We start from the raw sequence: 15,714 nt of genomic DNA, 5'->3' as shown, positions 1-15,714 counted from the left end.
ACCCAATGGGCCGGGCGCAGTGGCTCACACCTGTAATCCCAATGCTTTGGGAGGCCGAGGCGGGCGGATCACCTGAGGTCGGAAGTTTGAGACCAGCCTGGCCAATATGGTGAAACCCCGTCTCTACTAAAAAAAATTACTCGGGTGTGGTGGCACGTGCCTGTAATCCCAGCTACTCGGGAGGCTGAGGCAGGAGAATGGCTTGAACCTGGGAGGCGGAGGTTGCAGTGAGCCGAGATCCTGCCACTGCACTCCAACCTGAATGACAGAGTGAGAGTCCGACACACACACACACAAAGACAAAAAGTACCCAATGACATCTGTATATCCTGTGGATTCCATACAAACCAAAATCTATTTTGAAATATATACAAATATATCTTCCAACATTTGGAAAGTTTACATTTAATTGCCTCCTTGAACTCATTTCCATTCTAATTCCCCCCACAGAATACTATCCCCCTACAGTACATATTTTATGTTTGAATGCGTTCATTGATCACCTAGCATGCCTCTAAGCAACAAAAAATAGAGTTTATTGGAAACCCATTTTACAGAGTGGAAAGTGTATTTCTGTGTATGCATGTGTGTGTGTTCTGGGAGGCGGACCCCGGGCTGACTGAGCAGGGTAGCTTAATGGAAACCTGTTGAGAGTGCCAGATGGACCCAGGCAGGGAGACCACCTGGGACACCCAGGCAACCATCCAGGCCCAGGCGATGAAAACATATCTTTGCAGGTGGTTACAGAGAGCCAAAGGAGGGAGCCACGTGGAGGCATGTTCCACAGACGCAGGACTTGGGCCTGGCTGTCAAGAGAAGCCAAGTCACTCCAAATTGGGATGAGCAATGTCCAGAAACATTCCAGTGCCACTGCCGGGGAGGAGAGCGGGAAAAGAGGGGCCTGTTCGGAGGAATGCAATAAATTCTGGTTTTGCTTATTTTCAATTGCACGAATAGTATGTACTAATTCTAAAATACATGCATACAGCCATGCTGTATAAGGCAGCTGTCACTGTGCTAGTGCTGCTTAACAAACCACCTGAAACGTAATGGCTTAAACAGCAGCATGTGTTTTCCTTTCTCTTTTCTTTTCTTTTCTTTTTTCTTTCTTTTTTTTTTTTTTTTTGAGATGGAGTCTCACTTTGTCACCCAGGTTAGAGTGCAGTGGTGCAATCTCGGCTCACTGCAACCTCCACCTCCCGGGTTCAAGCAATTCTCCTGCCTCAGCCTCCTGAGTACCTGGGATTACAGGCATGCATCACCACACTCAGCTAATTTTTGTATTTTTAGTAGAGATGGGGTTTCACCATGTTGGTCAGGCTGGTGTCGAACTCCTGACCTCATGATCTGCCTGCCTCCCAAAGTGTTGGGATTACAGGTGTAAATCCCTGTGCCTGGCCCATTGGGTATATTTTTAAATGTCATATGCTCAGTTTTATATATACTCAGCCTCCCAAAGTGCTGGGATTACAGGCATGAGCCACTACACCTGGACTTTTATTTTTTAAACAGCTTTACTGACACATAATTCACATACCATATAATTCACCCATTTTAAGTGTACAATTAAATGATTTTGGTTATAGTATATATTTTTTAAATTGTGGTAAATATATGTAACACAAAATTTATCACTTTAACCTTTTTTTTTTTTTTTTTTTTTTTAAGACAGAGTGTTGCTCTGTCACCCAGGCTGGAGTGCAGTGGTGTGATGACAGCTCACTGCAACCTCCACCTCCCCAGCTTTAGCGATCCTCCCACCTCAGCCTCCCAAGTAGCTGGGACCACATGTGCATGCCATCACAGCCAGTTAATTTTTGTATTTTTTGCAGAGACAGATTTTTTTGCCATGTTGCTTAGGGTGATCTTGAACTCCTAAGCTCAAGCCATTTGCCCACCTCAGCCTCCCAAAGTGCTGGGATTATAGGTGTGAGGTACCGCACCCAGCCCATTTTAACCATTTTTTAAAATTTTTTATTTCAATACTTTGGGGGGTACAGGTGGTTTTTGGTTACATGGATACGTTGTTAAGCAGTGATTTCTGAGATTTTGGTGCATCTATCACCCGAAGGAGTGTACCCAAAGTATAGTCTTTTATCCCTCACCATTTTAAACATTTTTAAAGTTTACAATTCAGTGACACTAAGTACATTCACAGCGTTGTGAAACCATTGCTGTTTTCTAGCTCCAAAACTTTTTCATCACCCCAGACAGAAACTCAGTGCTCATTAAGCAATAACTCCTCATTCCTCCTCCCTCAGTCCCTGGTAACCTCTAATCTATTTTCCATCTCTATGTATATATTCTAGATATTTTATATAAGTAGAAGCTTGCCATATTTGTCCCTTTGTGTCTGACTTATTTCACTCAGCTTCAGGTAAGCACGTCTTTTTCTTGCTCATGGATCTGTGTATCAGCTGGGTTCAGCTCCAGGCTGAGGCTGGGTTCAGTCTGCTCTTCAAGTCTTCGCATTCTCCGTGGACCAGCCATTCACTAAGGCATATTCTTCTGAAAGAGTCACAACAGCCCAAGGAACCAAGCCATGCCAAAGAGGCACATTTAAGGCCCCTGCTCTGGTTACATACATCAAAACTCCCTTGGCCCAAGCAAGTCACATGGCCAAGTTCAACATCAGTGGGGCAGGGAAAAACACTCAGCTTAATGTGGCAGAGGGTACAGAGTCTCAGGCCAAAGGGAAGGAAAAAGAATGAAGGATAATCCAGGCTAGGCACAGTGGCTCACATCTGTAATCCCAGCACTTCAGGAGGCTGAAGTAGGCAGATAGTTTGAGGTCAGGAGTTCGAGATCAGCCTGGTCAACGTGGTGAAACCCCACCTCTACTAAAAATACAAAAATTAGCCAGACATGGTGGCATGTGCCGGTAATCCTAGCCCCCTCAGGAGGTTGAGACGGGAGAATCGCTTGAACCCGGGAGGTGGAGGTTGCAGTGAGCTGAGATAGCACCAGTGTACTCCAGCCTGGGCAAAAGAGCAAGACTCCATCTAAAAAAAAAAAAAAAAAAAAAAGAATAATCCAATGTGCCACACACATAGACGTACACAAGTCAAGCCCCCTCAAGTCACTCCTAATCCTGTTCCCCCTCTAGAGAGAAGCCCTGTGAGTGGTCTTCCTACACAGAAACATAAAAATAAACACTTGGGTTTTAGGTATCTACAAAAGATCATATGGTACTTATTGCTCTGTGACATTTTCCGCCTAGTAAGCTGGACCTCCTTCCTTGCCGATACGTAGATATCTTCCCTGTTCTTAGTAACTGCAGTAGTGTCTCTGAGGAGAGGAGATCTGGACACAGATACACACAGAGAGAAGACCATAAGGAGACCCAGGAGGAAGATGGCCATCTACAAGCCAAGGAGAGAGAACACAGAAGAAACCAACCCTGTCAGCACCTCCATCCTGGCCTCCGGCATTGTGTGGGCATAAATTTCTGTTGTTTAAGCCACCTGGGCTGTAATATTTTTGTTACGTTAGCCCTAGCAGCCCTAGGTCTTCTAATTCTAGAACATCTCATCCTTCCCAATTAGTAACAAATACTACAGTGAACATCTTACGCATGTATTTGATAGCAAATGTCTGAGGAGCTTGTGGACAGCCAAACAATCTGTGCTGTCCTAGATTCGGCAGGTTTGCTGTTTCACCCCAGGGAGCCCAGAAGAATTTTCCATCTCCCTGAGGGTGAGGACCAGAAGCCCCGAGAATGGCCTGAGCTGAGCCAGGGCATTCACAGGCGTCAGGAGCCGGCCAGGGCTTTTCTTTTCACTCCTGGCCTCTTCCTGCACTTCCATCCCACCCGCCCACAGGTCACTGTCTCCATCTGCTTGGCAGGGGTCACAGCTGGACTGTGGGCTGCATCTGGCCTGGCCACAGCCACAGCCTGGCTTCTTGAAACAGTTCTCTGCAGGGGCTGCTCCAGCTGGAGGGACTTCAGGGTGAGTTGGCTCCAGAGTCTACGCACACCGCGACTCCCCTCTCCTTGGCAGTTCTCTCTACTTAAAATAAAAATAATAACAGGGCGCGCTGGCTCACACCTGTAATCCCAGCACTTTGGAAGGCCAAGGTGGGCGGATTGCCTGAGCTCAAGAGTTCGAAACCAGCCTAGGCAACACGGTGAAACCCCTTCTCTACTAAAAATACAAAAAATTAGCCGGGCGTGGCAGCGTACGCCTGTGGTCCCAGCTACTCAGGAGGCTGAGGCAGGAGAATTGCTTGAACTCGGGAGGCGGAGGTTGCAGTGAGCTGAGATCGCGACACTGCATTCCAGCCTGGGCAACACAGCAAGACTCCATCTCCAAAAAAAATAATAATAATAAAAATTAAAATAATTAAATAAAATAATAAAAATAATAAAGATAAAGAGGGAGTCGGGGGCTCCGTGAGGGGAAGGGTTATCAGGGCCGGGAGGAGGCTGGGGAGGAAGGGCCTATGGTGGGTCTCAGTTCCCCCCTGGCGCTTTGGGAAGCAGCAAAGTTTCCCCAGGTCTGGCCTTTTCCCCACAGGCCTTGGTGACGTGGCAGGCCTTGGTGACGTGGCAGGACTTGGTGGTAAGCCCAAGTGTCTCAGCTCCTCATCCTGGCTGTGACAAGCCAGCTGGGCAAGCCGAGGGAGGCCCAGGGAGCCCGGATGTAGGGAGCAGGGAGCAGGGAGCAGGGAGCAGGGAGCAGGGTTTTCTCCAGATGTGCCCTGCGGGAAGCAGCCAGCAGTTCTTTTGTCATCTGTGCAGGGGACCGGAAGGCCATGGTCGTCCCAGTTCAATTTCCTACTCAACAAGTGGCCGACGAGTTGTGAGTCAGCCTGTTGTTGTTGGACTGAGAGCCATTGCTCTGCATGGTGCTGACAAAGCACCCAGAAGAAGAAGGAAGGCCTCACCCCTGCAGACCCAAATGTTCCCAGAGAGCCTCCATTGTCCCCACACTGTGGCCAGAGGGAGCCGTCATAAATGCTAACGTGTCTAACGTGTCCTGCTGAACAGCCTCGGAAGCTCCCACTGCCCATGACATAGAAGCCAGGGTGCCCGCGTGCCCCTGCGGCCTGACCTCCCAGCCCATCTCTTCCCACTCCACCCCCACCCCATACCCCACGGACACCCCATTCCCTCCACCCCGCCCACCCGACTGATGACTGTCCTGCTGCTCTCCCCTGTGGCCACAGAGAGGCCTCCTGAGCTGGCTCCCTGCTGCTCACCCTCCCATCCCTGTACTCCCCGGACCTTAGGTTCATCGCCATGCGGTGCCGTGATTTCTCAGTTACTGTTGTTCCCACCAGATCACAGGCAGGCAGGCAACAGGGGCCGTGCGGTACCCACTGTGCGAGCTCATGGCGGGCCCTGGAGCATTTGTGTGTTTGATGACTGCATGCAACTTTTCCCAGCCTGCACTGTAATGGCTCGACTTTTCTTGAGGGCAGGGACTGTTGTTGACTTATTTCTGCATCCCCAGTTTTAGTCTGATCAAAGACTTGTTTTCTAGTTCCAAAGGCATGCAGGCTCTGATTTCTGTAACTCAGTAAACCTTTCCATGGACTGACCCACAGTGGGCTCTGAGGCCATTGCCCTCTCTCAGTATACTTGGTGGGGAGACAGCGAGGCCCCTAGCCAGAGGAGAGGAAAGAGTTACAGGATTCACCTCACAGGGCCTTCCCACTCTGCTCCTACTGACTGATGAGATAAGTCAGAGTGGGTGTGGTCCCAGCAGCCCTGGGGCCCCAAGAAACTGTGGGCCTGCTCCTTCCAAGTTCAGGCCTGGAACAACACAGTGGTTCTGCCCACAGTTCCAACAGGTATAACAGCAATGGGGTAACAGTGCATGTCCCCATCACCCCCCATCACCCCAGGCCAGAGTCATGAGGACACAGAGCTATGGGGCCTCCTCCTTCACAGGGCTACTGCGTCTCATGGTTCTTATCTGCAGGAGCCAGGCACACAGGGACTGGGCTGTCTGAGCACCAAGGTTTTCAAATCATATCACAAAAATCTACCCCTGAGTCTATATCTCAAACATAGCTTTTGTCCCTGAAGTTGCACAATTAAATTGTGGCAGTTGCATCATCTGGCTCATAGTTTAAGGCTTAGAGGTTTCACTACTTTAGATGACAGTTCGATGGCCCAAGGGAGAAAGTCTGATTACAAAGTGGCATTTACTGGGAGGTCCAGGCCCCCAAAAAGGATTGATCTGGGGATCTCAGAACAGAGACTCCAGCAACCCCCACATACATACACAGTAGGCACTCCCTGAGTGTGAAATGAATGCATGATATAAGTTTATAAGTGAATGCATGATGTAAGTCCGTCTGCCTTTTAATATTCAAACATCTGCCCTCACTTCACACACACACACACAGACAGACAGAGAGAGAGAGAGAGAGAGAGGGAGAGAGGGAGACAGCATGCACAGGTCTTTGCTTATTGAAGGGAAGCAGGGAATTGGTCACAGTGAGTTGATTCAGCCTTACAATTTGTAAGTCACTAGAGCCAAAGAGGGGTGTAAACCAGAATCTTCTAGAGCAAGCTTGTCCAACCCATGGCCTGAGGACTGCATGCAGCCCAGGACAGCTTTGAATGCAGCCCAACACAAATTCATAAACTTTATTAAAACATTATGAGATTTATGCACGGACCCTTTTTTGTTTGTTTTTTAGCTCATCAGCTATTGTTAGTGTCAGTGTATTTTATGTGTGTCCAAAGACAGTTCTCCTTCTTCCAATATGGCCCAGGGCAGCCAAAAGATTGGACAGCCCTTTTCTAGAACATTGCCTTTCTCTGCAAAAAGAGGCAGTCAGCAAGAGTTGGCAATGGGGGTGACAGGAGGTTGTACAGTACACATAAAAAGAATACAACCCACTTGGTCCACAGAAGGGACTAAAGCTGGTATTCTGTTCTCGCTTGGGACAGAGGCTGCTGGAAGGCGACCAAATGTTTCACTCAACAGGCATTGATGAAGTGCGCTTATGAGACAGCCACTGGGATTAAACTGGTGAACAAGACAGACATGGTTCCTCCCTCATTAAGAGACATTAAGAAGGTAAACAAATGCATAAATGAGCTAAGTCCACATTATGGGAAGTGCTGTGAAGGAGGTGATGAGAGTTAAGCTGAAGCCTAATGAATAAGTTCTTTGTTGCAGACAACAGAATCCACTCTAGCTAACTAAGCAGAAAGGGATTTGTTACAGAGAGTTAATTCGTTACAGAATTTCCAGGAGGATCAGGAAACCGGGCTTGGATGCCACAAAACAAGGACAACCCAGCCAGGAGGAGGCCCAACCACACCACAGGACCTCCCTGCTGCTGCCCTCACCTCCCCCTCTGACACACGGCCTGGCACCAGCACTTGCTCCTGTCTAAGCTGCTGAAGAAGAACCAATTCCTGCAAGTGGTCTGCTCAGATGGCTCATGTATGCCTTCCAAGTCGTGCAGGGATGCTCCCACTTGTCAGACCCAGGTCCCTAGAAGAGCTCTGGCTTTGGGTAGGGCTGGGAAAAGGCTTTTTTTTTTTTTCTCTTTATGATGGAGTCTTGCTCTGTGGCCCAGGCTGGAGTGCAGTGGTACAATCTTGGCTCACTGCAACCTCCGCCTCCGAGGTCCAAGCGATTCTCCTGCCTCAGTCTCCCAAGTAGCCGGGATTTCAAGCATGCGCCACCACGCCCAGCTAATTTTTGTATATTTAGTAGAGACAGGGTTTCACCATGTTAGCCAGTCTAGTCTTGAACTCCTGACCTCAGGTGATCCACCTGTCTCAGCCTCCCAAAGTGCTGGGATTACAGGCATCAGCCACCGCACCCAGCCAGGCAAAAGACATGTTGAACTTCTCAGATGCCTTGGAAGAGAACACTCCAGGGAGGTTGCAGGGAGACCCAAGGTATCTAATATCTCCGCTGTTGCTGCAACACACAACAAAATGGTAACAGGTTTTTTTTTGGTTTTGTTTTTGTTTTTGAGATGAAGTTTCGCTCTTGTTGCCCAGGCTGGAGTGCAATGGCGCGATCTCGGCTCACCGCAACCTCTGCCCGCTGGGTTCAAGCAATTCTCCTACCTCAGCTTCCCGAGTAGCTGGAGTAGCTGGGATTACAGGCACGTGCTACCACGCCTGGCTAATTTTGTATTTCTTAGTAGAGACAGGGTTTCTCCATGTTGATCAGGCTGGTCTCAAATTCCCGACCTCAGGTGATCTGCCGGCCTCAGCCTCCCAAAGTGCTGGGATTACAGACGTGAGCTACTGCGCCCAGCCTAACTAGTTTGATGTCCAGTGGTGTGGCTATGAAAGATGTTCTGTTGCTTTTTTTAATTTTTATTTTATTTCTTTTGCTTGTCTCTTTTTCCCCAATTTTTACAATGAACATGTAATATTTACAAAACAAAGTGCAAATGCCAGTAGTGTTATTTTCAAGGAAAGGAGACACAGAGGAGTCCAGCGGAAGAAGGGTTTCCCAGCCCAGCTTGGAGGGACTAATTTTCTAAACCGTTACAAACTTTTCAAGATATTTGATGCATGATGTACCAAAACATGAAATGAGAGCACAAAAAAGTTCCAAGTGTGGTAATCCTTCTGATTACCCCTGTCAACCTGAGGGCCACTTTGGGCAGGTTCTGACTGTTTGATGACCTGAACTATTCACTATTCATGAGAATCATCTCTAAGTTGTTAAAGAGATGGCATTGGGGCGGGGCACGGTGGCTCAAGCCTGTAATCCCAGCACTTTGGGAGGCCGAGACGGGCGGATCACGAGGTCAGGAGATCGAGACCATCCTGGCTAACACAGTGAAACCCCGTCTCTACTAAAAAACTACAAAAAACTAGCCGGGCGTGGAGGCGCACGCCTGTAGTCCCAGCTACTCATGAGGCTGAGGCAGGAGAATCACTTGAACCCAGGAGGCAGAGGTTGCAGTGAGCCGAGGTCATGCCACTGCACTCCAGCCTGGGTGACAGAGCGAGACTCCATATCAAAAAATAAAAAATAAAAAAGATAAGGCAGCCCACAGTTTCTTTTCTGCTCTGCCCTTCTTATTCATCAGCAAGCCAAAGGTAGAGAGTGTTGGTAGAATGTGTGCATATCAAGAAGTGAAATAAAACTAGTTGTGTTCGTTTTGTGCAGCATTTCTACTTTCTGGTAAGAATGAAATACATATGCATGTACAAACAAAATATGGGTTGTGTAATTTCAGTAATTCCATGTACAAGTTAAACGCTCTCATATTTGCATTTAAAATGTCATTGCACAATGTAAACATGAATGCTAACAATCTTTTTTTTTTTTTTTTTTTTTTTTTTTGAGACGGAGTCTCGCTCTGTCACCCAGGCTGGAGTGCAGTGGCCGGATCTCGGCTCACTGCAAGCTCCGCCTCCCGGGTTCACGCCATTCTCCTGCCTCAGCCTCCCGAGTAGCTGGGACTATAGGCGCCCGCCACCTCGCCCGGCTAGTTTTTTGTATTTTTTAGTAGAGACGGGGTTTCACCGTGTTAGCCAGGATGGTCTCGATCTCCTGACCTCGTGATCCGCCCGTCTCGGCCTCCCAAAGTGCTGGGATTACAGGCTTGAGCCACTGCGCCCGGCCTCTTTTTTTTTTTTTTTTACCGAGACAGAGTGTTGCTCTGTTGCCCAGGCTGGAGTACAGTGGCGCGATCTCTGCTCACTGCAACTTCCATCTCCCGGGTTCAAGCGATTCTCCTGCCTCAGCCTCATGAGTAGCTGGGATTACAGGCACGCACCACTACACCCGGCTAATTTTTCGTATTTTTAGTAGAGACAGTGCTTCACCATGTTGGTCAGGCTGGTCCCGAACTCCTGACCTTAAGTGATCCACCTGCCTCAGCCTCCCAAAGTGTCGATATTACAGGCATGAGCCACTGCACGCGGCCTGCTAATAATCTTAAATTTTAAGTTTTATTTACTTAAAACATCAAGCAAATAAGAAAAACACTACAAGAAGTCAAGAGAAAGATTGCAGAAGGGAAACCCTTTCTGTTTTAGTACATTTCATGGCATTTTTTTCCCTTTTGTTTTGAGCAAAGGACCCCACATTTTCATTTTGCATTGGGCCTTGAAAATTATGCAGCCAGCCCTGCTATGACCAGCAGTGCACGTTATCATTTCTTAAAGTTATGCATTGGCAAAGATGTGGAGCAACTGAAATTGCTGCTGGGGATACAAAATGGTACAGGCACCTCAGCAAGCGCTGTGGCAGTTTTTTATCAAGTTATACAGACACCTATCATAAGACCCAGCAATCTCATGTCCAGGTGTTGACCTAAGTGAAATGAAAGCACGTTCATACAAAAGCCAGTATATAAATATTTATAGTGGCTTTAGTCATAAACTCCCCAAATTAGGAACAGCCCAACATCCTTCAGCTGGGAAGTAGAGAAACGAACTGTGGTACATCCATGCAATAAAATGCTACTCAGCAATAAAAAGCAGCTAGCTACCAACACACGCCACAAGGTGGATGAACCCCAAGTGTGTTATGCCAAGAGAAAGAAGCAGAACTCAAAAGACTTATACTCTGTGGTTCCATTTATATGACATTCTGGGATAGGCAGAAATTTAGGGACAGATAACACATCAGTTCTTGCCAGGGGTTGGGGTAGGGGAAGCAGTGACTACAAAGAGCAGGGGGAATTTTTTGCAGTGATGGAAATACTCAGTATCCTTTTTTTTTTCTTTAATGAGATGGCGTCTTGCTCTCTTGCCCAGGCTGGAGTGCAGTGGCTTGATCTCAGCTCACTGCAATCTCTACCTCCCGGGTTCAAGAAATTCTCCAGCCTCAGCCTCCCGAGTAGCTGGAATTACAAGCACGTGCCACCATGCCCAGCTAATTTTTGTATTTTTAGTAGAGACTGGGTTTCGCCATGTTGGCCAGGCTGGTATCAAGCTTCTGATCTCAGGTGATCTGCCTGCCTTAGCCTCCTAAAGTGCTGGGATTCCAAGCAGGAGCCACCATGTCCCGCCATATTCTGTATCTCGATCATGATGGTGGTTCCATGACTATACGTGTTTCTCAAAACTCAGAGAGTTGTACAGTAATGAAGGGGTTTTTTTTTTCTTTTTTTTTCTTTTTCTTTTCTTTCTTTCTTTTTTTTTTTTTTTTTTTTTTTTTTTTTGAGTCACTCTTCGCCCAGGCTGGAGTGCAGCGGCGCCATCTTGGCTCACTGCAAGCTCCACCTCCCGGGTTCATGCCATTCTCCTGCCTCAGCCTCCCAAGTAGCTGGGACTACAGGTGCCCGCCACCACACCTGGCTAATTTTTTGTGATTTTAGTGGAGACGGGGTTTCACCATGTTAGCCAGGATGGTCTTGATCTCCTGACCTTGTGATCTGCCCGCCTCGGCCTCCCAAAGTGCTGGGATTACAGGCGTGAACCACCGCGCCCGGCCTAACGAGGGTACATTTTATTGCCAATAAGTTATACTTTGATTTTTTAAGTTTCTGCGATATCCTAACCAAACCATCAGAGGCCCCATGGTTTTTATGCATGTCGGAAATCCTGAGCAGTGGAATGGCAATTCTGAAGTAGGAAACTCGAGGGGCAAAGGCGTTTGCAGCTGTGGCTCTCTGGGAATGGAGCAGAGTTTTCGCCGGATGCTGAAGATGGAATCACTGAGGACGACCCAGCAGAGAGGCCGCTCCCATGGAAAGCAACTGTAAAGTCCGGTGCGGTGGCTCACGCCTGTAATCCCAGCACTTTGGGAGGCCAATGTGGGCGGATCACTTGAGGTCAGGAGTTCAAGACCAGCCTGGCCAACATGGTGAAACCCTGTCTCAACTAAAAATACAAAAATTAGCTGGGCTTGGTGGCACGTGCCTGTAATCCCAGCTACTCAGGAGGCTGAGGCAGGGGAATTGCTTGAATCCGGGAGGCGGAGGCTTCAGTGAGCCTGGATCGTGCCACTGCACTCCAGCCTGGACAACAGAGTAAGACTCCATCTCAAAAAAAAAAAAAACAACAACTGTAAAGGACCTGTGGATGGGGGAGTGGGGTCTAGGGTGACCGGCAGGACACCCTGGGCTGTTCCGGCTGCCACTCTCTGACCTTGCCCGCCAGTAGAGGCCAGCGCTGCAGGGGCTCCTCAGCCTGCCTTCGCTGAGCTGATTTTAGGCAGAATGGATTGATTGATGTTGACAGGGAGCTATTTACCCGTCTAATTAATTATGCCAACTAATTTCAACTTAATTGCACTTCTCGGGTCATTGGGTAAGGAGACTGTATGATTTTCATGCTGCTGCAGGCCTTGATGAGGAAGTGGCAGGAGAGGGTGGCAGTCACCCCTGGAGGTCAAACAGGCACCCTGTTCCTCCAGGTCGCTGTGTCCCTGGCCTGACTCCTGCCCCGTGAACAAGCGCTAGAGTCCTATTTGTGTGCATTCTATCCGCGTGAGCTGGCCTGTGATTCAGGAGCTCTTCGCCGTCTGTTCGTTTAACAAGTGCTCATTCGGTGCCTTGGATGTCCCAGCCCCAAACTGGGATAGGCACTTGGAGTTCCAAGAAGCTAAGTCATGTCTGGCCCCACCCCCACCCCAAATTGTTCACAGCCTAAAGGAGGAGATTCCCGCTTAAACCAGCAGTTACAGACAAGCCCAATCCAGGCTCTGTCATGGGGCCCTTAAGGAATTTACTTAGCCTCCCTGTGCCTCAGTTTCCTCATCTGGAAATACCGGTCTGCGCCAGGATGCAGAGTGTATGCAACAGGACTATCCGTCCCTGCCGCTGCCCTCTCTACCCACCCTGCCTGTTGTCTGTTGTCTCGTAGATTGTCCCATGTTCCGGATTTTTCTGATTGTTTCCTTTTCATGGGATGACCTAAAAAAATTTTTTTCTGGGACGGAGTCTCGCTCTGTCGCCCAGGCTGGAGTGCGGCGGCGCCATCACGGCTCACTTCAAGCTCCGCCTTCCGGGTTCACGCCATTCTCCTGCCTCAGCCTCCTGAGTAGCTGGGACTACAGGTGCCCGCCACCTCGCCCAGCTAATTTTTTGTATTTTTAGTAGAGACGGGTTTTCACCATGTTAGCCAGGATGGTCTCGATCTCCTGACCTCGTGATCCGCCCATCTCAGCCTCCCAAAGTGCTGAGATTACAGGCGTGAGCCACCGCGCCCGGCCTAAAAAACATTTTTTTTAAATCAAAAGCTTATTGAAGCAGTGCAAAACCAGTACAAAGTATTTCCTTTCTCCTCCTCCTCCTCCTCCTCCTATTACTTCTTTTTCTTCTTCTTCTTTTTGAGACAGGGTCTTGCTTCTTTTTTTTTGAGACAGGGTCTCACTCTGCAACCCAGGTTGGAGGGTGGTGGTGTGATCATGGCTGTCTGCAGCCTCATCCTCCACAACCCAAGCAATCCTCCCACTTTAGCCTCCCAAGTTGCTGGGACTACAGGTGCATGCACCACCACACCTGGTTAATTAAAAAAAAAAAAAAAATGTAGATATGGGGGTCTCACTGTATTACCGGGCTGGTCTTGAACTCCTGGCTCAAGCTTCCCAAAGTGTTGGTATTACACGCATGAGCCACTGCACTCGGCCATTTCCTTTCTTTTGAACCACTGAGAGAGAGCTGCCGACAGAATGCGCCACCATCCCTATTACTTTTTGTGTGTTTCCTACAAGCTAGGATTCTCTCCTACAAACTACAATTGAACCATCAAAATTGGGAAATCAACAGTGATAAATTGCTGCCATTTAATCCTCAGGTCCCCTGCAAGTTCTGCCAACTGTCCCAATATGTCTTTCACAGCAGAAGAATCCAGTGCAGAATCACGCGTTGCATTTAGTTATCAGAGCTCTTTAGTCTCCTTCACTATGGAGCAGTTCCCCAGACCTCCCTAAGATACTGGCTTTCATAGTTCTGAGATGAGAGGGCGGTTACTTTGTAGGATGTCCTCGCATTTGGCTTTGTCTGATATTTCCTCCTAATTCGATTCTGATCATGTATCTTTGCCAGGAACATCACAGAAGTGATTCTGTCATCTTGTTGCATCCTCTCAGGTGGCTCAAGATTTCAGTTTGTCCCTTTATTAATGAGGATGACTTTGATCCCTTGATTAGGGTGGTGTCTGATAAGTGTCTGTGTTGTAAAGTTTCTTGTTCCCCTTTGTAATTTTGAAGTATTTTATGGGGAGTTTATTTTTATTTTATTTTATTGTTTTGAGACAAGGACTCATTCTGTCGCCCAGGCTGGAGTGCCTTGCACGAACACGGCTCACTGCAACCTGGACCTCCTGGGCTCAAGTGATCCTCCTGCCCCAGCTGCCCGAGTAGCTGGGACTACAGGCATGCACCACCACACTAATTTTTTTTTGGTAGAGTCAAGGTCTTGCCCTGTTGCTCAGGCTGGTCTCAAACTCCTAAGCTCAAGCAATCCACCCACCTTGGCCTCCCCAAATTCTGGGATTACAGGTGTGAGCCACCACGCCCTGTCGGGAGTTTATTTGAAATTTCAACCCATTCCTTCTCAAACTTTCAAAATATGTGTTTATTTGTATTAGTCTGGTCTTGTGGTTTCCTACATTATTTCATGCATTATAATCCTTTATGGCTATGATTTTCATGCTCAGATTGTCCCAGGTAAGCCAGTGGGAACCCCTCCAAGTTGGCTTCCATGTCTTTTTGACATGGCCTCATCACTCTTTGAGCTCCTTCCTGCTTTCTGGCGTGAGATGCTCCATGATCACTTTGTACTTTGTCTGCTCTGGACTTGAAATCGGCCATTTCTCCAAGAAGCCCTGGGCACACATTGCAGTCTGAGCGTCACTGTCAGCAGACAGAACAGGAGAATCTATAATACATACTATAAATGAATAGAATATAAATACAGAAAACAAATTCTAGAAATATTTTATATGTATTTTTTTAATCTATCTAAGTTTATCTATCTCTATTGAAAGCTGTGAGTTCAAATTGGTGCCTCCAATTCATATCTAACAAGTCCATTTCAGTTTCCCCCTTTTCTCCATGTGTGCTTCCTGCTCTGACAGTAAGAAACCTGGTTTCTCTTACTGTTAATCTATTTGTTTATTTGATCAATGCTCCTGTAGGTAACCAATGTCCCATCTTCCCCCACTTCTTCCAGCTAGAGATCTGACACCCCTTTTAGGCAGCTCCCCTGCCCACATGGACACCCTCTTTGCCCTGTTTGGGCTCCGACTGGCCCCTGTGAGGACACACCCTCACACCCTATGCAGACATTTCCTCACCCCCTCAGTCCCCTGCACCTCCTCACTTGGCCTGGGCTCCAACACATGCTCTGAGCCACCAAGCCCATTCCCACCGCTGACACCCACCTTGCTTTGACCCACCCATTGGCTTTAGGACTGACTTGTTCCAGAAGAAAAGAGAAGGGAAGTGTGGAGCAGGGAAGCATGCACACTTTTAATGACATGGAAAAGACACTTCTGAGTAATGCTAAGCAAAAAAGAAGGCAAGATATATAAAATTGTAAGGAGAGTATAACATCAATGATGTAGAAAACTCAGAAAGAAACACTGGCACTCTCTCCGGCTAAAGAGCCAAGCAGAAACTGGACAAGGTTTGTTCACTGACCACCCAGTGCAGTTCTCACACCCTTTAAGGTTACCGCTGTGCCTTATTTCCTTCATGCATGAAACGGAATGGTAATAGCATTTACTCACAGGGTTGTCATGAGGCTGAAGTGAGTTAGCACATGAAAATGATGTAGGACACCACCTCACTCACATAGGACGTGCCCCACAATTGT

This window comes from Macaca nemestrina, chromosome 8 (genome assembly GCF_043159975.1).
Source record: "Macaca nemestrina isolate mMacNem1 chromosome 8, mMacNem.hap1, whole genome shotgun sequence".
NCBI lineage: Eukaryota > Metazoa > Chordata > Mammalia > Primates > Cercopithecidae > Macaca > Macaca nemestrina.
Note: the sequence above shows the minus strand (reverse complement) of the source record.